The sequence below is a fragment of the Macaca thibetana genome, chromosome 1 (assembly GCF_024542745.1).
Source record: "Macaca thibetana thibetana isolate TM-01 chromosome 1, ASM2454274v1, whole genome shotgun sequence".
In the NCBI taxonomy this organism is placed as follows: domain Eukaryota; kingdom Metazoa; phylum Chordata; class Mammalia; order Primates; family Cercopithecidae; genus Macaca; species Macaca thibetana.
The window spans coordinates 217,848,946-217,871,612 of NC_065578.1; the positions used below are offsets into that span (position 1 = coordinate 217,848,946).

Sequence of the window (22,667 nt, forward strand, 5' to 3'; positions counted from 1 at the left end):
GCGAGACTCCGTCTCAAAAAAAATAAAAATAAAAATAAATAAAAAATAAAAAATAAATAAAAAAATAAATAAATAAAAAATAAAAATAAAAAAAGAGGCTCCCGAATTTAACTATGCTTTACTATATAAGAGAGGCTCCCGAACTCAGCAATGCTTTAAGAGAGGCAATTCGGTCACTTGTTGGGCAGAACCTCCTGGGACAAGCAGTCAACACCAAGAAAGCAATTCCTGCTCCCTCCATTTTAAAACAGAAGGCTGTATTTTTACCACTATCCCCAAGCAACCAATCCAGAACCAAATAGCATGGATCTTTTGGAATGAGGAAAGTTCTAAATATATTAATAATCGAATCCACGAATATAGCCAAAGTCCAAGAGTAGAAATATATCTTATCATTTTGCTCCATCCTTCAGATGTTTCCATGAAATGTTTCAATGCTGTCTCAAGAGCAACCTCAATACCAACATCACTCATGCAGTCCAAGTGGAAATGTTCTGTTTCTTCTATTTTCCTTCAGCCTGAGACAAACTGATTCTTTTCAAAGAGTCATTTCAATCATCCTCAGGGGTTCTCTTAAAGTAGACAAGGCAAAACCACTGGCTGTCATAGGAACCCCCCGCGGCGGGACAGGGGAGAGGAACCCCCCGCGGTTGGACGGGAGGAAGGAACCCCCCGCAGTGGGACAGGGGAGAGGAATCCCCCGCGGTGGGACAGGGGGAGGAAGGAACCCCCCGCGGTGGGACAGGGGGAGGAACCCCCCGCAGTGGGACAGGGGGAGGAAGGAACCCCCCGCAGTGGGACAGGGGAGAGGAACCCCCCGCAGTGGGACAGGGGGAGGAACCCCCCGCGGTGGGACAGGGGGAGGAAGGAACCCCCCGCAGTGGGACAGGGGAGAGGAACCCCCCGCAGTGGGACAGGGGGAGGGGGAGGAACCCCCCGCGGTTGGACGGGAGGAAGGAACCCCCCGCGGTGAGACAGGGGAGAGGAACCCCCCGCAGTGGGACAGGTGGAGGAACCCCCCGCGGTTGGACAGGGGAGAGGAACCCCCCGCGGTGGGACAGGGGAGAGGAACCCCCCGCGGTGGGACAGGTGGAGGAACCCCCCGCGGTTGGACAGGGGAGAGGAACCCCCCGCGGTGGGACAGGGGAGAGGAACCCCCCGCGGTGGGACAGGTGGAGGAACCCCCCGCAGTGGGACAGGGGAGAGGAACCCCCCGCGGTGGGACAGGGGGAGGAACCCCCCGCGGTGGGACAGGGGAGAGGAACCCCCCGCAGTGGGACAGGGGAGAGGAACCCCCCGCGGTGGGACAGGGGAGAGGAACCCCCCGCAGTGAGACAGGGGAGAGGAACCCCCCGCAGTGAGACAGGGGGAGGAAGGAACCCCCCGCGGTGGGACAGGTGGAGGAACCCCCCGCAGTGAGACAGGGGGAGGAAGGAACCCCCCGCGGTTGGACGGGAGGAAGGAACCCCCCGCGGTTGGACAGGGGAGAGGAACCCCCCGCGGTGGGACAGGGGAGAGGAACCCCCCGCGGTGGGACAGGGGGAGGAAGGAACCCCCCGCGGCGGGACAGGTGGAGGAACCCCCCGCGGTGGGACAGGTGGAGGAACCCCCCGCGGTGGGACAGGGGAGAGGAACCCCCCGCGGTGGGACAGGGGAGAGGAACCCCCCGCGGTGAGACAGGGGAGAGGAACCCCCCGCGGTGGGACAGGGGAGAGCAACCCCCCGCGGTGGGACAGGGGAGAGGAACCCCCCGCGGTGGGACAGGGGAGAGGAACCCCCGCGCAGTGGGACAGGGGAGAGGAACCCCCCGCGGTTGGACAGGGGAGAGGAACCCCCCGCAGTGGGACAGGGGAGAGGAACCCCCCGCAGTGGGACAGGGGAGAGGAACCCCCCGCGGTGGGACAGGGGAGAGGAATAGGGTGGGACAGGGGAGAAACCCCCCGCAGTGGGATTTTAAACCCCCCGCAGTGAGACAGGGGAGAGGAACCCCCCGCGGTGGGACAGGGGAGAGGAACCCCCCGCAGTGGGACAGGGGAGAGGAACCCCCCGCGGTGGGACAGGGGAGAGGAACCCCCCGCGGTGGGACAGGGGAGCCTGTAACCCCCCGCAGTGGGACAGGGGAGAGGAACCCCCCGCAGTGAGACAGGGGAGAGGAACCCCCCGCGGTGGGACAGGGGAGAGGAACCCCCCGCGGTTGGACAGGGGAGAGCAACCCCCCGCGGTGGGACAGGGGGAGGAAGGAACCCCCCGCGGTGGGACAGGGGAGAGGAACCCCCCGCGGCGGGACAGGGGAGAGGAACCCCCCGCGGTGGGACAGGGGGGAGGAACCCCCCGCTCCGGACAGAGAAGAGGAACCCCCCGCAGTGGGACAGGGGGAGGAAGGAACCCCCCGCGGTGGGACAGGGGGAGGAACCCCCCGCGGCGGGACAGGGGAGAGGAACCCAATCACTGCCTCTATGCTCTGCCACCACCTGGTGGATAAGAGAAAGAAAATCACATAGCAAGAGCCTGCAGACATCGTAACACCTATGTTAGGCACCTAAGAGGATAGGGTGGCTTTTAAAACCTGATTTTAAAATTACAAGGTTAAATATCTGAGGTAGACAACCAGAAAAAAGAAAAATGTTTAGAGGAAGAGCTTGGTCAAAAGCCTTTATGAGAGTGAAGGTTACTGTATCTCATCATGTAAGGGGCCTTAGGAACACACCCCAAATTATTGGGCAGTCTAGAAAAATACTATTTACTTTAAGATTGGGATGGAAGTATGAGTTGCTCATATATAAACGATAGAAATAAATTAGGTTTTGCAAATTGGGCTTTATAGGTATACTTACATCAATATCCTACTGGTACATGTCTCTATTTTCCTTGATCCTATACTGTTTGGGAATTTTAGTGTTAACTTCTTAGCTAGCTGGTTATTCATTATTCAAAGTTTTTTTGTTCCCAGTGTCTCATTTACTAATTATATATCAAACCACAAAGCTCTTGAAGTTTCTGCTCCCTCCTTAGCACCCTATCTGGACCATCAGCTAGCTTCTGGATCAGAACTGGATATACATCATCAACCCACACTACACTAATTCAGGATAACTTTGATAAGACCAAAGAACAAACTATCATGCAACATCAGTTTATTTTGATACTTCAGATAACCAGTGCTTTCATATACTCAATGATATGGTTTGGCTCTGCGTCCACACCCAAATTTCAAGTTGAATTATAACCCCCAGTGTTGAAGGAGGGGCCTGGTGGGGCATGCCTGAATCACGGGGCACACTTCCCCCCTTGCTGTTCCTGCGATAGTAAGTTCTCATGAGATCTGGTTGTTCTCCTGCCAGCCGTGTGGAGATGTGCTTACTTTCCCTTTACCTTTCACTATGACTGTATGTTTCCCGAGGAAGCAGAAGCCTGAACGGCCTACAGAACCATTAGCTGATGAAACCTCTTTTCTTTGTAAATTACCCAGTCTCCCAGGTGTCTTTATAGCAGTGTGAGAACTAATAACAAGTACAAACACTATGGCTTAACCACAGCAACAATATTTCTTTACCAAGTCTGGTTGAAGATACTAAAGGAGTGTGTCACTGTGATCTAAAATTTCTAGAGATTAGGAATCCTTAGAATGGATATGCTCTTCGGAGAACTGTACCATCTATTTGCCTGTTCATGGATCACTACCAGTCTGTGGCCCATTAGAAACCTGGCTGCATGACAGGAGGTGAGTAGCGGGCAAGCAAGCATTAGTGCCTGAGCTCCACCTCCTGCCTCCCAGGTTCAAGCGATTCTCCTGCCTCGGCCTCACAAGTGGCTGGGGCTACAGGCATGTGCCACCAAGCCCAGCTAATTTTTTTGCATTTTTAGTACAGCTAGGGTTTCACCATGTTGGCCAGGCTGGTCTTGAACTCCTGGACTCAAAATGATCCACCTGCCTTGGCCTCCCAAAGTGCTGGCATTACAGGTGTGAGTCACCATGCCCAGCCCCATATTTTATTTTTATTTATTTATTTTTGAGGCACAATCTCACTCTGTCACCTGGGCTGGAGTGCAGTGGCATGATCACTGTTCACTGCAGCCTCCACCTCCTGGGCTCAAGCAATTCTCCCACCTCAGCCTCCCAAGTAGCTGGGACTACAGACGTGTGCCACTATACCTAGCTAATTTTTGTATTTTTTTTATTTCTTTGTACTTTTGGGTTTTTCCACGTTGCCCAAACTGGTCTCAAACTCCTGGGCTCAAGCGATCTGTCCGCCTCAGTTTTCCAAAAGTGCTGGGACTACAGGCATGAGCTGCCACGCCCAGCCTCTCATTTTTTACAGATACTACTGAAAAAAACTACTGTGAAAAAGAAACAAAAGTGAAAAAGACACAGGCCTATCCTTAATGACCTTATGTCCTACCAAACTATAAGTAAGCCATACCATCTATGGATTTGTAGCAATGTGTCATCCTGTCAACTTTATTCCTGAGGCAATAAGATGTATTAACATTGGCTTTCAAACTATTTGTATGAACAAACATAAAACTCAAGCACAGAAATTGAGTCTGATCTAAAAATCAGCAAATTATAATTATGAATTTGCTACATTCTCACTGTATCCACATCCTCAAAACTCTGACATTAGCAAGCCATTAAACAAGACCGCTAAGATCACATTAATCTTATACTAAAGTTTTGTGCTAAACTTTTCATCTTTCTCTGTTTCATCTTTCTCCTTGTTTTCCCAAAAGAAAAAAAAGATCAAAAGTTATATATTTCAGATATATAATCCTAAAAACTGCTCAATTGCTAGGTGACTAATTTTAAGACACTGTCATCAGTTTAAGAGGTCACTCGTTCATTTATTTATTCATCTAACGTTTATTTACCCACATACTGTGATAGGCAGTGAGGAATAAGCACAGAACAGAAACAGCGCCTGCCTTCACAAACCTTAGTCTAGCAGGATAGTAATTTAAGAAACTGAAACAGTATATTAAGTGCCTTTTACAAATATTCTTTGCAGCTACACCAGCTACCACTTGCATTTCAACATTTTATTTCAAAGCCATTATTTATTTGTTTGTATATTTGATATGGTATCTTGTTAGGTTGCCCAGACTGGTCTCAAACTCCTGGGCTCAAGCAGTCCTCCTGCCCCAGCCTCCCACGTAACTGCGATTACCAGCACATGCCACTGTGTCTGGCTCCAAAACCATTTTTTAAAATTACTTCAGTGTTAAGACAACTTTAAGAAACAATATCATGGTTGGTATCAGTCATTAATTGTGCCATTTTATGACTTCAATCTTTTGATGCAGTAGAGTTTCCTTGCCATTTCCAATAGAAAAATCCTTGCCCCTTTCAGGCTACTGCAGTTGAGATACAAGACTTGAGATATTTTTCTAAAAGAAAACAAAACAAACAAAGCAGCCAAGAGAAACAATAACAGCCATGTAATAAAAGACCCAATGTACTTTATTCCATTGTCCCAGGCAAACAAAAAAAAACTATGAATTATACAGTATACAAATGTGTTTTCTTTGGAAAACACTGAAAAATAGGAAGATTCATGTGGAAAGAAATTACTTTATTCCTACCACTCTTTTTCAGACACACTCAAAATTCATAAAATTCACAAAATCTGAAGCTTATAAATCAAAAGAAACTGGTCATACATCATGAACACAATATTAACTTTTTAAAAAGTATTTGAGGCAGCTGAACATCATCACAGGATCTGAAGGCTCATTTCCTTAGATTAATTCAGTGATCATTTTCAAAGCAACGCTTTTTATGAAAGCTAAAATAAAATTTCTAGGTAACCAAGGAGAATCTTTCAAATGGAAAAAAGTTGACGATATTAAACTCTAACAAATAAGGTATGTAGGCGCAGGCATGGTGGCTCACACCTATAAATCTCAGCACTTTGGGAGGCCAAGGCAGGAGTATCTCTTGGGCCCATGAGTTCAAGACCAGCCTGGGCAACATAGTAAGACCTCATCTCTATTTAAACTCTTTTTTATTAAAAAAAAAAAAAAAAAAAAACAGAGTCTTGCTCTGTGGCCCAGGCTGGAGTAGAGTGGTGCAATCTCGGCTCACTGCAACCTCCGCCTCCCAGATTTAAGATATTCTCCAGCCTCAGCTTCCCAAGTAGCTGGATTACAGGCATGTTGCACCACACCTGGCTGATTTTTGTATTGTTAGTAGAGATGGGGTTTCACCATGTTGGCAAGGCTAGTGTTGAACTCCTGACCTCATGTGATCTGCCTACCTCAGCCTCCCAAAGTGCTAGGATTACAGGCATGAGCCACCACACCCAGACTTAAATTTTTAAAAATAAAAAATAGGGTATGTAATAATCATATAAAGTTCTAAAACATCCAGTAGCAATGTTTTTAAATCCCAGTAATTCCGGGGTTTTTTTTTTTTTTTTTTTTTTTTGGAGACAGTTTCTCTCTTGTTGCCCAGGCTGGAATGCAGTGGGCACGATCTCGGCTCACCACAACCTCCACCTCCCGGGTTCAAGTGATTCTCCTGCCTCAGCCTCCCGAGTAGCTGGGATTACAGGCATGTGCCACTATGCCCGGCTAATTTTGTATTTTTAGTAGACACGGGGTTTCTCCATGTTGGTCAGGCTGGTCTTGAACTCCTGACCTCAGGTGATCCACCTGTCCCAGCCTCCAAAGTGCTGGGATTACAGGCGTGAGCCACCATGCCTGGCCTCAAATACTATTTTAAGATTATTCATTCATAATACATTGTAGTCTGAAATAAGAATAACCTCTCTAAACAGTCCATATGACCTTCATCCTCTCTTTTTCCAATATAATGGCAAAAGACAGAGTTGTGATATTTTTACTGTAATCATAGAAACATCAATTCAACATATATAGGATTAGCATATCAAACATTTCAGCAAATATCAAAATACAGATGTTTCTTCATCCTGATGAACAAATTCATTATTAAACTTGCCAACTAGTTTCCAAATTTATAAAAAACCATAATAAAATGTGAGGCAAAACTGCTGAAACCAGTTAAAATGAGTCTCGATCGGCTAAAATGATTAACAACGCCATCTTAAAGATGATCCCATATCTGACCACATGATACCTCTGTGATTTCGGGGCACAAATCCCTCTATCCATCAAACTAAATAGAAGGGTCAGAGAGGTTAATGGAGACAGAGTGTCTGTAATAGACTTCTGCATTTCATTCTCCACTCAATATGCTCCAATCATCATTGAACTATTTGTTATGTTCTTATGAATCAATGCTCCCTTCACAGTCAAGATAGAGGCTAGAAGCCACTGTGTGAAGTAATAAAGCTTCCCTTTGCAAATCCTCATCAAGCTGATCTGATGATTAAGTCTATGTGAGGCTTCATAAACAACTGAAGTGCAATCACAACTTTAATTAGAAGCTCAAATGGCACGGCTAAACACCTCAATAAAACGTGAGCAAGGACAACAGCCACCTGCAAGGAGCAATGCCAACTTCCAGCCTCCATTTACTATAAAGAGATTTTTCTCTATTCAGCTGCAATCACTTGGGCTATATGAGCTCTGGCCTAGCAACAGCAGTCAAACATTTAAAATCATGAAAATAAATTTTAAATCTATACTTAAGTTATATGATGCACTCACTGGTGGCAGTTAAAAATGTCACAGACTGAATAAAAATGAAGCTCACTCATTTGCTAGGCTGGTGCCCCATTCTACCCTAATTCTCCATTAAGATTCACCATTAAAAACAAACAAAACTCATATGGCAAACTGCTGATAAACCAGTTTACTCTATTTGTGGCTGATTAAGGGTGATCCCGGACTACATGGCTTTTTTAGTTCTTCCCTGACTAATAGAAAATTACTAGAAGAGCAAGGACTGGCCAGGCGCGGTGGCTCAAGCCTGTAATCCCAGCACTTTGGGAGGCAGAGGCGGGCGGATCACGAGGTCAGGAGATGGAGACCATCCTGGCTAACACGGTAAAACCCCGTCTCTACTAAAAAATACAAAAACCTAGTCGCACGAGGTGGCGGGCGCCTGTAGTCCCAGCTACTTGGGAGGCTGAGGCAGGAGAATGGCGTAAACCCAGGAGGCAGAGCTTGCAGGGAGCTGAGATCTGGCCACTGCACTCCAGCCTGGGCGACACAGTGAGACTCCGTCTCAAAAAAAAAAAAAACGAGTAAGGACTACACAGAGCTACCTGCATAAATTACAGTTGGCCAGGTGCAGTGGCTCAGCCTGTTATCCCAGCACTTCGGGAGGCTTTGGTAGGAGGACTGCTTTAGGTCAGGAGTTTGAGACCAGCCTGGGCAACATAGCAAGGCCCTGTGTCTTGTAAAAAAAAAAAAAAAAATTTAATTAGCCAGGCATGATGGCACATGCCTATAGCCCCAAGCACTCGGGAAGCTCAGGCAGGAGGATTGCTTGAGCCCAGGAATTAAATGAGATGGCATTAGTGATGGTTGCATATACCAAGAAAAATACATCCCAGTTTCCTTCTTTACTCCCTCTTTTAAACATATATCCTGTCTTCCTAGTTCATCTCCTCTGGTCTCTCCTTCTATGAGATATGGATAATTTATTCCCTATCCTTGCTGCCTTCTAACAGTAATACAAGAGAAGGTATAATCAGTGGTAAGAACATTTAACTAGGAAATAACCCAGAAGTCCACTGACAGAAAAACTGATAAAGTGTGGTCTGTGCTATACCATAGAATATCATAAAGTGGTAAAAATTAATAACTAATGCTATGTGCAATAACACAGATACAAGCTGAAAATGTAATGCTGAGGATTTTTAAATTTCCTAAGACTACATTCGGCAATGACACCATGTATAGGGCTCAAAAACCAAGAAATATATAGCTGTGTTCAAGCACACGTACATGTGTGACAAGCACAGAAAACATCTCAGATACCCTGAATCGAAGTCAAGGGTCTCACAGAGATTTATGCAGGTTTGGACGCACACCTGACTTGGAATGCATGCTGCTCTGCACATGGACACATCCAACACAACCAACCTAGTGTCGCTCTAATGCTGTTAACTTTTAAAATGAAGCCAGCCAGCCAGCGTGTCACCCTCCATTTACCTATCTGAAATTCAAGTCACGACGATAGCTGTAAGTGGACATTTTTTGCTTTTTGTTCTAAAAGCTCTAGCCATACCCTGGTGGCCACCGCTGCTGAGGCCACAGCACCACATGGGGCAGCTGTGAGAGGCCAGCAGTTTCGTTTTCGTGTGTCGAGGCCTTGGCTCAGGATCCCATCTGTGCTGACTTCAGACTGAAGGGAATGCATTTCCTCCAGCCTGAAAACTGAAACATATGCTGCAATAATGAGAGGTTCCTTGAGTCAGTTCAGCTGCACCCAGGATGGTGAGACTGTGCTGTGAGGACACTAGAAGACTTCACATGCGGCACCCACTTGCTAGACAAAGACAGACACGAAGACACGGCCACAAGGCCTCTATATCCAAAAAGACAGAAGTCGGTCCCATCATCTGTACGTATTATGTCTATATCTGCTTGCAGACTCTTGCTCCTGCTAAAAAGTAGAGTGAGGAGTTTGCGAGTTAAAGAGACAGAACTAAGTCAACAAAACTGCAGCATTTAGAAAGCCCCTGCAAGCATCTGACCTCTGCGTCCTCTTTGCTCGATGTCGACTCGGACTCTCCAGTACTGGCCACATTTGGCTATTTAATGTAAATTCAATAGAACTGAAAACCATCGTCCTCGGTCACACTAGCCACATTTCAAGTGATCGAGAACCACATATGACTACTGGCCGATTACCGTTTCGGACAGAGCAAGCATCAAACCTTTCTATCATCACAGAAAGTACTTTGGGCAGTGCTGACTTACACGCGAATCCACTTTTTTACTTTTATTATTTTGATTGACATATAATAATTGTAAACATTTATGAGGTACAGCATGACTTTTTTTTTCCAGACAGGGTCTTACTCTGTCACTCAGGCTGAAGTGCAATACTGCAATCGTGGCTCACTACGACCTCAACCTCCCAGACTCAAGTCTTCCTCCCACCTCCGCCTCCCAAGTAGCTGGGACTACAGCCTCCCAAGTAGCTGCACCACCACACCTGGCTAATTTTTATATTTTTTGCAGAGACGGGGTTTCAACATGTTGCCCAGGCTGGTCTCAAACTCCTGACTCCAGTGATCTGCTCACTTCAGCCTCCCAAAGTTCTGGGATTACAGGCATGAGCCACCATGCCTGGCCATACAGTATGATGTTTTTATACATATACACAATGTGTAATGATCAAATCAGAGTAAATTAGCATATCCACCACCTCAAACATTTATCATTTATTTGTGTTGGTAACACTCAAAATCTGCCTTTCTAGCTACTGGAAAATATACAATAAGCTGTGGTTAACAGACACTAATCCACTTTTAAAACAAAACTAAAACCTCCACCAGCATGCTGAACATCAAAATCCCAGAGTTAGCCAGAAAATGTCAAGGATTAGTCACCCAGCACAATTAATCTGAGATGGTTCACAGGCTTGGATGGTTGAGGCTTCTTGTCTTTATTTCATTGTTTACTGTCGCACAGTGATTAAAAGAATGGACTCTGAGGCCGGGCGCGGTGGCTCAGGCCTGTAATCCCAGCACTTTGGGAGGCCGAGGCAGGCGGATCATGAGGTCAGGAGATCGAGACAATCCTGGCTAACATGATGAAATCCCATCTCTACTAAAAATACAACCGGGCGTGGTGGCGGGCGCCCGTAGTCCCAGCTACTCAGGAGGCTGAGGCAGGAGAATGGCGTGAACCTGGGAGGCGGAGCTTGCAGGGAGCTGAGATCGTGCCACCGCACTCCAGCCTGGGCAACAGAGCAAGACTCCATCTCAAAAAAAAAAAAGAAAAAAGAATGGACTCTGAAATTAGATGGTTTGAGCCCGAATCTCTGCAATAGTCTATTAATTATTCAAATTCTCTCATTCTCTTATGTTAAAATGGGTTTGTTCTTTTTTTTTAATAGAGACAGGGTTTTGCCATATTTCCCAGGAGCTCAAACTCCCAGGCTCAAGCAATCCATCTGCCTCAGTTTCCCAAAGCAGTAGGACTACAGGTGTGAGCCACCGTGCCCAGCCAAAATGGGGATACTAATAGTATCTACCTCATAGATTTGTTTAAAAATTAAATGATACAATGTTTGTAAATCTATTAGTACCATGCTTGGCATAGAGTAAGAGCTCTATAATTGTTAGCTACTAACTATTATCCTTGCCAAAAGGAAGGAGAAGGAACACATGAGGCTGAATTTCTGAATTTTGTCCATTAAAAAATTTTGGGGCTCTGGTAACAATGTACTATAAGAGAAAATCAACACACATAATCTTTTTCATCTTCAGTCTCGTAGTTTAATAATTTCCTTTCTCACCTTTAAAAAGCCTGTCCTTGCCTTTTCACTCGTCTCGTCTCCCTCCAGTGCACCATGTCCATAGTGCTGCGTGGTAGACGCTATTCAAAGCACGTGACGTGTACCAGCTTAATAAATTCTCACAACAATCCTACGACATAGATACTCAATGTGCCTATTTATTTTCAAGTGAAAAAACGGAGACACTTAGAGGGTAGGTAACTCGTGCACGATCACATAGCTAGTAAGTGGCAGTGCCACTGGATCCAAATGCAGGCAGTCTGGATGGAGAACCTCTGCTCCATCACAGCCATCGTGCAAAATTGCTTCGATACGCAGCAGTCCTCCCTTCAAAACAAACAAGCAAAACCTTTCCCAAGCTATCGACCTGGTAATGTTATTATAGTTTATTCAATTAGATTGGCATGACAGGCAAGGAGAAGTCTCTTGGGACTTGGATGTGACAGCAGCTTTCACTGTCCTGTCTTCTGACTAAATCCCCTGGGGGATGTGGATGGAATAAAATTCTGCTATTCGGAAGGATTGGCATTGCCCCCTGGGAGGTCTGGAAATTGGTGAGGATAGTTTGGTTTTCACAATAATTGTGGGGCACCGTCAGGATTCACTCTGAAGGAGACAAAGGTGCTTATGTCCCACAATATCTGTCACAATCACATACAACTTCCAAATGTCCAGTTCAGACATTTAGGTCTAGAATCTAACTGTTGATTACATATAAGAAGTAATTCTTGTATTGTTTTGGTATATTTCATATATGCTGAATTTTTCTAAGATTGCAACCATCAGGTAAAATGAAAGAAAGTGGTACTTTTGTCTTCAAAACCTTACCAGGAGTTGTTCACCATTTGAGACTGTAAGGTCATGCTATTGGAATCCCAAAGACAACAAAGCTGTATCAGTCTCCAATTAGAGCCGCACATTCACAGCACTGCTGTGCCCCCTAGTGCCTAAACATTTATATATGATGATGTCCTAGGCAGCTGAGGTTGCTATAACCGAATACCACAAATTGGGTGGCTTATATGCAACAAAAATCTATTTTTCGGCCAGACATGGTGGCTCGTGCCTGTAATCCCAGCACTTTGGGAGACTGAGGCAGGCGGATCACCTGAGGTCAGGAGTTCAAGACCAGCCTGGCCAACATGGTGAAACCTCGTCGCTACTAAAAATACAAAAATTAGCCAGGTGTGGTGGTGAGTGCCTGTAATCCCAACTACTCGGGAGGCTGAGGCAGGAGAATCACTTGAACCTGGGAGGCAGAGGTTGCAGTGAGCCAAGATCACGCCACTGCACTCCAGCCTGGGCGACTGAGTAAGACTTGGTCTCAAATATATATACACACACACACACATAAAAATTTGAGTATATATATATATTCACTATATAATATATATTATATATTCACTATATAATATATATTCACTATATATTACATATCTACTATATATTATATATTATATATCCACTGTATAATATATATTATATATCCACTATATAATATATATTCACTATATATGTATATTTGAGAATATATATATATATTCACTGTTGTGGAGGCTGGGAAATCCAAAAATCGAGGTGTCTGCATATTCAGTGTCTGGCGAGGGCAGGTTTCCTCATTTACAGATGGTGTTGCTGTGTCCTCACATGGCAGAAGGGGAAGTCAGCTCCCTTGGGCCTCTTTTATAAGGGCACTAATCCCATTCATGAGGACTCTGCCCTCCTGAGCTAATTACCTCCCTGAAGCACCACCTCTTAATATTATCACCTTAGGGGTTAAGAACACACAGCATATAAATTTTGGAAGGACACAAACACTCTGACCATAACAGGTAACAGACACCATTTCATGATAAATAACTTTCCATTTATTTATTCTTTATATTTCCATTAGGGCATTATATTGCTATTTTGAAATTGTGTATATAAGTAGTTATATATTATCTAAGATTCTCTCTTCAGGATAGCATTTGTGTGTGTGTGTGTGTGTGTGCATGTGTGTGTTTTAAAATACATGTTTATAAAAAGGGGTTTTGTGCTTAATAGGGGTGATGTACTGTGCTCGGCATCTCTGGGAAAAAACTGGTCGTCTGCAGAATAAGCTGTTGCTGTTTCCTATCAATACTTTACTATACAGGAAAATCAGAGCTACATGTCCTTAACACCAGCTTTCTGACTGCCCAGAAGTACTGATAAAGAGAGAGAAAAATGAAATGTATGAGTTCTCCATAAAGTTCTGGCCTCTCCCCATCCTAATCCCTATCTCAGAAGCAAGTCTTTTTTTTTTAATTTTTTATTTTTTTTGAGACGGAGTCTCGCTCTCTCACCCAGGCTGGAGCATAGTGGTGCTATCTCAGCTCACTGCAAACTCTGCCTCCCGGGTTCATGCGATTCTCCTGTCTTGGCCTCCTGAATAGCTGGGATTACAAGTGCCTACCACCATGCCTGGCTAATTTTTGTATTTTTAGTAGAGACGGGGTTTCACCATGTTGGCCAGGTTGGTCTTGAACTCTGGACCTCAAATGATCCGCCCGCTTTGGTCTCCCAAAGTGTTGGGATTACAGGCGTGAGCCACCGCGCCCAGCCAAGTCTTTAAAGTATAAAACCTTAAGGTACAGAAGCCACTATCCTTATCTCTTCCCCCTTATCACCTCTCCCTGGCTGAGCCAACTTGCTTTGCATTAACTACCTTTCTCACACATCCCCAAGAGCCTACAGAAAAGGTCTATGATCTTGGCTTGTTACTATCAAATCATCTCAAACCTTTCAGCATCTTTACCTACTCAGTAAGTAAGGAAACTCACAATTCCTTAAGTAGTTCCTGTAGCCCTCTCCCAGCTTGAATGGCTCTTCCTAGTGTTGCTGATGCTAATCAAAGACTAAACACAGGACTGCTGTCTCTCTCATTTCTCTGACCTAGCTGGCCTATCTTTACTTTCTTCCCTCTTGGCTTCTAATGAAGACAAAACTGCATTGCCTAATTATCCTTTAGAAACAAAACCTTAACATTCTTTAATACTTGATCTCTTTTCAATGCCTTCTATTTGTTTCCTGTAATTCAGCTAAACATAGTTCAGCCATTGAAAAAAATTGATTCCAATAAAACATATTGAATGACAACTACTTAATGTGTTAAAAAGAATACTACCTGATTTTTTTAAAAATAAAAGGTTTCCTGAATTTGCAGCATTCTTAAATTGAATTAAGAAGTGTAAAGACACTTTGGGAGGCCAAGGCAGGTGGATCACCTGAGGTCAGGAGTTCAAGACCATCCTGGCCAACATGGTGAAACTCCATCTCTACTAAAAATACAAAAAATTTGCTGGGTGTAGTGGCCAGCGCCTGTAATCCCAGCTACTCAGGAGGCCGAGGCAGGAGAATCGCTTGAACCCAGGAGGCGGAGGTTGCAGTGAGCCGAGATCGCACCATTGCACTCCAGCCTGAGCAACAAGAGTGAGGCTCCTTCTCAAAAAAAAAAAAAAAAAAGAAGTGGGAAGAAAGGGAGAAGAGATTAATATAGTAGCCATTTTAAAATTTTGGTATGTATCAGATCTTCCTAATTACCTGATAAGGAAGGTTACCCATAATTTATAGGTTGAAGAAATCAATGCAGAGAGGTTAAACAGTTTGCTCAAGGTCGTATACAGACACCTCCACCCTCACCCTCAACCAGTGCTAGGATTACAACCCACGTTTGTCTAATTCTATTACATCATGCTACCACTCTACAGTAATTACAATTAGTGCTAACTTCGTACCAAGAACTGTGCTAAGTATCTCATTGAGTCTTTATAATAACCCTATGACGCAGGTACCAAATTGAGCTTCATGTTACAAATGAGAAAACTGGGCACGGAAAGAAAGTTAGGTTGCCCAGAGTCACACAGTAAATAGTCCAACATATTCAAATCCAGGTACCTGACTCCAGAACCTATGCCTTTAATCATGAGGCTATACTCGCTGATAGAATTAAAATTCACTAGGCAAAAAAATGAGTAAAAGCTAATTTTTATCTGTAAAGATTACTGAGGAAATTACAACAGCTCTATTGCCAACAGAATGATTTAACAATAGCTATCTTCATGAGGATGCACGATATAGTTTGAACATACGTTCCCACCAAATCTCATGTTGAATTGTAATCCCTAGTGTTGGAGGTGGGGCCTGGAGGGAGGTGTCTGGGTCGTGGGGGAGGATCTCTCATGGCCCCGTGCTGTGCTCATGATAAGATATGCTCATTTCAGAGTGTGTGATGCTCCACCACCACACACTAGCTCCTGCTTCCTCCATGTGACATGCCAGCTCCGCTTTGCCTTCTACCATGATTGTAAGCTTCCTGAGGCCTCATCGGAAACCAGGCAGATGCCAGGTGCCACACATGCTTCTTATACAGGCTGCAGAACTGTAAGCCAAGGAAAACTCTTATCTGTATAAATTGCCCAGCCTCAGGTACTTCTTTATAGCAACACAACCACAGCCTAATACAATGCACTAGCAAATCAAAGTGGGATTTTTGTTTAGTCCACAAGTGATTAAAACTCTTAAAAAGCAAAACCATTAACCTTACAAATTAAATACCTTCTTTTGATGTGCTAATGTAATATTCAACATGAAATGATTAGAAAGTAATTCCCCAAAATTCCTGTCTGTGGGTGGAAAGAGGGGTGGTATATAACAGCACCACACAGAAATGTATCCCTACATGTGCCTGGTTGAAAATTCATTTTCTCTTTGGAATCCAGGCTCCTCCTACCCCTAGAGCAGTCAGAGAAACAGCTACCAAATGCAAAACAGAATGCAGTCTTTAGAGAGAGACCACCAGCACATGGTTACTTACAAATAAAACCAGCAGTGAGAAATGGGACAGACATATTAGAGGAAATCAAGAGAGTCATTTTTCAATGTTAAAGATTTTTCTTGGAAAATATGAAAGGAAAAACTAAGAGCATTATCTGGTAAGTTAGCAAAGCCCTGAAGCCAGCATCAGACATCCCAAATCAGCGACGTGGCACACAGAGGAAGGTCCACATAGAACCAAAGCCTTTCTCTTCGCCACAAGGTTAGGGTTTGAGTTTCCTAGAGGAAGAAACAAGAGATTTAGAATGCATGGTGTCATGGAAATAGCTCTCGCTGTCATTATTTTTAAGGCTTTTATGTATATATTTTAACTGCATACTATATGTGTAAAATATATATTCATATACAAATAAATGTGCACACACACACACAAATATATGTAAAAATAAATGTACAACTGATTCAGGTAAATCATACCAGGAAGCTGAAGCCAGTTTTGTTTTTTTTGTTGGTTGTTTTTTTTTAGATGGAGTCTTGCTCTGTCACCCACGCTAGAGTGCAGTGGCGTGCTACTGGCTCACAGCAACCTCTGCCTCCTGGGTTCAAGTGATTCTCCTGCCTCAGCCTCTAAGTAGCTAGAATTACAGGCACACACCATCAGGCCCAGCTAAGTTTTGCATTTTTAGTAGAGACGAAGTTTCACCATGTTGGCCAGGCTGGTCTCGAATTCCTGACCTCAGGTGATCCACCCGCCTCGGCCTCACCAAGTCCTGGGATTACAGGTGTGAGCCACCACACCTGGCTGGAGCCAGGTTTTTGACGTCCGCATTGGGTCTGGTAAGCAGAACAGCGCCCATCACAAAATGCTGCCTTAATTTAAAGCGATTTCAGCTTAGGTCTGTTTCATATGACTGTAATGAAGATAATAGCCAAAAGATGATAATAAAACTAACAAACCCCTGGGACTGTTAACACAGATACACTGTCAACAATTTTTCTACAAAAACTGCCATGTCAGCTTGAGTGACTTCTTCCCGGAACTGGGATAGCATTTACCTTCTCCAGGCTTAGGACCTGCAGATGTAAAGGGAAAGGAAAGTGTTGTGGGCTCACCCCCCACTTCTAATATAACAGCAATAATAACAGATACAATGTGTACAGTACTTACCATGTCCCAGACTGTTTTCAAAGGCTTCAACTACTCCATTATTTTTAATCCTCACAACAATCCCATTAGTAGTCCATGTACTAATAAGGAAATTGACCCAGAGTTGAGGTAAATAGCCCCAGGTGATAAAGAACTAGATCTAGAACCCTGGCCTCCAGCACTAAAAATTAAATAAATAAATAATTTTTTCTCACTTCTTTTTTTAAAGATAGGAATCTCATTATGTTCAGCCCAGGCTAGACTCGAACTATTGGGCTCAAGTGATCCTCCTGCCTCAGCCTCCCAAATAGCCAGGACTATAGGCACACACCATCACGCCCGGCTTTCACCAGTTTTTCATACTTTGGGTTCAGTTTAAGATTTCATTTAGAGAAAAAAGGTTTTATACCTTTTAAAATAAAAACACTGAGCACCACTAGTCTATATAGTTTGTTTATCTACTATCACTCAAACTCTGATATCATTTTTATGGTGTCCGGTGCACTGTGTAATTCTGTTAGTTAACCTTCTGTATGTTATGTGGAGCTGCATGCGTGTACATATAAAGTCCCAAAGATAAGCACACGAGACTGGAAGTTCTTAGAGAACTTATATTTCTTTGTATTAGGTTGGTACAAAAGGAACTGTGGGTTTTGCCTTTAAAAGTAACTAATATCTCCTATGTTGCATATAGCGCAATGCATTCTCATACAAATTTTTTGAGAAATAAACTTGATTTAACTGTTCAAATACATTTTTATCCTGGGGAAAATAATTTTAGTTTAGTTTAAACTATGCTACTGATAATAATAAACAATCCTTAGGAACATCATATAGAAAGCAGTTCTGCCCAACCCACTCCCAATTTCTTATCCATGCGGTGTCACTAATCAATTTATAGGTTGGAACAAGAAAAAAGTTTTACGTTACAGAACTAATGAAGCATACTTTCCCTGCAGAGGGACCACCACTGTGACTTACAGGTTCTAATTAAGTTTTTTTCTTTGAAGCTTAGTATTCAAATCTGCATTCTTACTTGATTAGTATTCACCACCATTATTTTTATGCAGATCACATGAAAAATGAACCCTATGTGCCCGAATAACTTGCAAGAAATTACTATTCATCAGCATGAATCAACAAGCCCACAATTATAACAGTGTCCACTGGGAAAATTTAAAAAATTAAAATAAATTTTAAAAACCTTTCACTAAGGTCATATAAAATGAAAGTAAATGGGGAAGATGAAGAACTCATTTTTGCATTGAAAATCATACAAATGTTTTCTGCAGAAAATTACTATGACTATTATTGGGGCTCAGAAAATGATACCCCAAAGTATGGTGCTTTCATATGCTGGGCACTGTTGAATTTTAAAAAAACAGAAGAACTTAGAAGCTGCCTCAGAACCAAGGACTCTGTAACCTTCTCTTGTTTCTCTCCAACCCCCAAAGCCCAGAGAGGGGCTCTCTCTGGAATTTCCTTATCAGACTAAGGAAACTTTTTCCTTAAGAAATGCAATTCTCTTAAACCTCCTCCCTAGAAATCTCATTAAATTACCAGGAAAGATCAACCTGAGAAGGGAAGAAACTATAATAAGTCACTGCCAGGACCAGACAGACTTTTCATCTATTCTTCAGACGGCGGCTTTGAGACATTACCCGCGAGACTTTAACTGCATAATAGAACCTCCGTTCACCTGCAGTTCCTCCCTCAAATTCCCATAACTTGTGGGCCCCATTCAATTTCCAAAGAGAACCATTTACAAACTACTGTCTGCTCCTTGGATCCATTAAACTCTCCTAAAAGTCACTATCCCCCCAAATTGCCTACATTCTCCCTCTCCTTGTCCCCTAGAAACAGGGTGCCATTTCAGCTGTGGCTATCTGTCCTTTCTGTTACAGCCCGACAGGTTCTTCTTACCCGCTGCCCAGAAAAGCCAATACACGGAGAACAGTAGAGGTGTTGCGGCAGAGAAGGAGTTTAATTACTGCAAGGCAGCTGAGCGGAAGGAGGGGAGGTATCTCTCCAATCCACCTCCTCGACAGCTTGAAGCCAGGGTTTTTAAGGATAATCTGGCAAGCTGAGGGCTAGGGAATGTATGCTACTGATTGGTTGGAGATGAAATCACTGGAATGTTGGAACTGTCTTCACGTGCTGAGTCAGTTTCTAGGTGGCGGTCACAGGACGAGTTGAGTCACTTCCTTGGGATGAGTCATGGTCCAGATGGCATCAGTTTAACCAGAATGCAAAGGTCTGAAAAATATCTCAAAAACCAATCTTAGGGTTTACAATGGTGATGTTATCTATAGGAACAACTAGGGAAGTTACAAATCTTGTGACCTCCAGCAGCAACCAAGCTGGGGAACAATGGCTAGTTCTCTCTTCTTCACTGTGCTTATAGCTTAGCAGAATTCAGGCCCTTATAATAATTCTAATCTTGTTGGCTTTCATTAGTTTTACAAAGGCAGTTTCAGTTTCCAAGCAAGGAGGGGACCAGTTTCAGGACGGGACTATTATTCTTGCTTTAAAGTTAAACTGTGAACTAAACTCCTTTTTAGTTAGCTTGACCTACACCCAGGAATGAGCAGTTAGCTTGTGGGGTCAGAACCAAGATAAGGTCAGTTGTGCGGGATTTCTCTCACCGTCATAACCTTTGCAAGGTGGCTTCAGTTCTCTGAGTCTCACATATTGTATGGCTCGGGTGCTTATGCACATTAATACATTTATATGCCTTTTCCCCTGTTCATCAGTCTAATGTCAGGTCATTTCAGCACATTCAAATCTTTAGAGGCACAGGGGCAGGAAAAATTATCTTCACCCCTATACTCTCCAAGACCAAAAACCAATAGATGGTCTGCCACATGCTACAAGAGGGATAAACCGACAAATATTACATGGTTCCACTGATATGAAATATAGAGAAAGGAGATTAAAGGTTCCCTTGTCCCCTCTGCAACAGGGGGAGTGGCTCGCTTCAGTGCCCGGCTGCTCAAAACTCTAGGGGGAGCACACAGATGGGCAGGTTGTGGGGCTCGGACCCCATGGCAGTGTCTAGAGGTGAATGTTTACAGCTCCTGAAGCCCCAGTGGGTGTGAGTTACTGGGTGCTCTTTTAATTTAGCAGTCTGTAGGCAGCTTGTGTTAGTCAGCTCAATTAGACCCCCTTCCTTATCAAAGGACAAGGGATATCTGTATCCTGGGGTTTCTTGCCTTGGTGTACTGCAAGAATCAGATCACACGTGGGCTTGGAGAATAAGTGCAAGGTTTTATTGAGTAAAGTAGCTCTCGGCAGATGGGGGAGCCAGAAAGGAGAGGGTTTTCTCCTGGAGTCGGGCACTCAGTGACCCGGACTCTTCTCCGACTGTCCCAGCCAAACTCTGCGTCATTCTGCTGGTCGATGGCCTCCCAGCATGCTGGCGTCTGCTGGTGTGCTCTTCTGCCTGTGTGCTCCCCTCTGTCAGGCCTCTGAGCCCAAGCTAAGCCATCATATCCCCTGTGACCTGCACATATACATCCGGATGGCCTGAAGCAACTGAAGAACCACCAAAGAAGTGAAAATAGCCAGTTCCTGCCTTAACGGATGACATTCCACCATTGTGACTCGTTCCTGCCCCACCCTAACTGATCAATTGACCTATGACAATACACCCTCCCCGCCCTCGTGATTATGGACTTTGTGATATTCCCCTGCCCTTGATAATGTACTTTGTAATATCCTCCCCACACCTGAGAATGTACTTTGTAAGATCCACCCCCTGCCCATGAAAATTGCTCCTAACTCCATCACCTATCCCAAACCTATAAGAACTGATGATAATCGCACCACCCTTTGCTGACTCCTTTTCAGACTCAGCCCGCCTGCACCCAGGTGATTAAAAAGCTTTATTGCTCACACAAAGCCTGTTTGGTGGTCTCTTCACACGGACACGTGTGACACCCTCCACGTCCTCTTGATGTCCAGTCACTTGCCTTCTTCCACCAATGTGTTCCTCTCACCCTCCAGCTGCTTCTGTCTGTGCCTTGCTAGGGTCTCAGGTTTTTATAGACCCAGGATGGGGACGTGGCAGACCAGGGAGGTCTTGGAAAATGCAACATTTGGGCGCAAAGGCAGAAGTGCCTGTCCTCACCTAAGTCTGTGGGGGTAGCACCCTAGCCAGGGAACATGCCCTCCTCTACCCAGCACTTCCCTTACCCACTTCCTTATCATTTAAAGGGACCACACTCTTCCCTTCCCAGCACTCCCATATCACAGTCAGTGGTAGCAGTGGATTCCCATAGGAGCACTAACCCTATTGTGAATTACACATGGCAGGGATCTAAGTTGCATGCTCCTTATGAGAATCTAATGCCTGATGATCCAAGGTGGAATAGTTTCATCCAGAAACCATCCACCCCTGACGCTACTTCCCTGGAAGAACCATCTTCCACAAAACCAGTCCCAGGTGCCAAAAAGGTGGGAGACCACTATTTTAAGCTAAAAAATTTGTCATGACTTGAGCGGTGGCTCATGCCTGTAATCCCAGAATTTTAGGAGGCTGAGGCAGGAGGATCACGAGGTCAGGAGATCAAGACTTCTCCATCCTGGCTAACACGGTGAAACCCCATCTCTACTAAAAATACAAAAATTAGCTGGGTGTGGTCGCACATGCCTGTAGTCCCAGCTACTTGGGAGGGTGAGGCAGGAGAATCATTTGAACCCAGGAGGTGGAGGTTGCAGTGAGCTGAGATGGTGCCACTGCACCCCAGCCTGGGTGACAGAGCAAGACTCTGTCTCAAAAAAAATTAAAATTAAAAAGTAAAAAGTCTGTCATGACTTGATACAGCATCAATAAGAAGCTAATACATAAACAACTTGATAAGAAGTTTAGAAGATGAAGTTGAACTGAAAGTACAGCAAAAAGAAACTGACTCCATCATGCAAGAGACTGCTCCTACAGCTTGGGGTTGGAAGTAAATAAAATCATTAAAGGCATGGTGACTTCACAGCCATGCAATAAACATGTATGAAGCACCTACTTCCTAAAGCCCACTGCAGTCAATGATAATTCAGTCAACCTGAAATCATCATCATCCAAGGTTCACGTGTAAATAATTTAACAGGCTGGAGAGAATATGTGAAGAACACTAGTTTTATTTCCAAGAATTCCTGACCTTATCTAGAGAAAGTTTTATGAATGGACAGAGAAGATAGTCTCATACTTGGCATGATTTCCTATGCAGGTGAAAGATTTGGCTGCCCAAAAATATCTGATCTTTGGCTTCTTCTAATATAGCAAATGCCCACTAACAAAAAGCTTTCAGGATAAATATTCAAAAAACTATT

At 44.2% G+C, this 22,667-nt stretch overlaps 1 protein-coding gene across 3 annotated transcripts in view; it reads right to left on the bottom strand.

Annotated features, from left to right (window-relative positions):
* SMYD3 (SET and MYND domain containing 3) overlaps positions 1–22,667 on the bottom strand; it is a 758,748-nt gene that overhangs the window by 651,173 nt on the left and 84,908 nt on the right. The window contains exon 1 of one of the 3 annotated variants that reach the window (XM_050771879.1): positions 19,266–20,989. The exons of the other annotated variants lie outside the window; for them this stretch is intronic. The gene's annotated coding sequence lies outside the window, so the exon portion shown is untranslated. Of the gene's footprint in view, positions 1–19,265; positions 20,990–22,667 lie in introns of those variants that run through there. 3 annotated transcript variants of the gene reach the window in all.